General features: G+C 38.6%; 1 protein-coding gene across 1 annotated transcript in view; it reads left to right on the plus strand.

Moving 5' to 3' along the window:
- The window catches only part of LOC102204640 (multidrug resistance-associated protein 4), an 82,302-nt gene that overhangs the window by 80,698 nt on the left and 496 nt on the right, over nt 1-1,108 (plus strand). The window lies entirely within an intron of this gene.

The raw sequence follows: 1,108 nt of genomic DNA on the forward strand, positions 1-1,108 counted from the left end.
GTAGGGGAAAACTGCCTATTCATGACATTAATTAGTACATGTATATATAGGCTCTCATCAGCTACATGGAAGGCCACTGCTGGAAGTAATAGTATGGGTCTGTTAAATGTAAGGATTAGTGGTTTCACGCAGAAAGTACTTCTAGTTGTTCTGCCTCTGAAAACAGGCTGGGTAAAACAGATTTATTTCTTAAGGGCAGTGAGAAACAAACTATCAAAACTCAAACCCACAAAGAGAAAGAACTCATACTTTTCAGTCACAAGTACAACGGCGTGTGTGGTTAGTGACTAATTCAATCTTCTTTAATTGTTGAAAATAAACTAAGTTTATTAGTTTACTATTATTAGTTTTTCATTTGTATCCCAGAAGACAGTGCGACCCATTCTTAAAACTCCAGGAATTTCGTTGCACAATGACAATAAAGGGCTATTCTGTTCCATTTCATTCAGCACTGATTACTAATAATATAATTTGTCACATGGAATCCAGTGAAATCTAAAAGCATCATTAACACCACTCTTTAAAAGTCTTTTGGACACAGTAGAGTTATTCAGCTATTATCAGAACAAGTTGTTCTGTCTTCAGATAGGACTTTCAAGGAACTCTTGAAAGGAAACTTTGACGGCTACTGTACTGTTATGATAATATCTTGATCAGATTACCGTCCCTTCTGACACAGTACACATCATGTAACTTCGCCAAAAAAAAGTTTGCCACCGATTAAATACAGATATGGTGATGATGGTGTGATGGTCTGGGGCTGCTTTAGTGCTTCAGGACTTGGAGGACTTGACTGGATCTTGAAGTTTGCTCTATATCAGAATATAATGAAGGAGAATGCTTGACCATGCCCCAAAGCTTGGGTTGGCCAGCAGAACAATGATCCAAAAGACACCAGCAAGTCCACCTCTGAATGGCTAAAAAAACAACAACCCCAAAATGAATGCTTTGGAGTGGCCTAGTCAAAGTCTGGACTTGAATCAGAATGTGATGTTTTGGCATGGCCTTCATACCCAAAAAGCCTCCGGTGTGCCTGAATTAAAAAAAATTCGGCGAAAAAGAGGGGGTTCTCTTCTGCTTGTTTTCTTTTTTCTTTCTCAGCAGGTGA

Source organism: Pundamilia nyererei, unplaced genomic scaffold (assembly GCF_000239375.1).
Source record: "Pundamilia nyererei isolate P.nyererei 1_Seehausen unplaced genomic scaffold, PunNye1.0 scaffold00009, whole genome shotgun sequence".
Classification (NCBI taxonomy): domain Eukaryota; kingdom Metazoa; phylum Chordata; class Actinopteri; order Cichliformes; family Cichlidae; genus Pundamilia; species Pundamilia nyererei.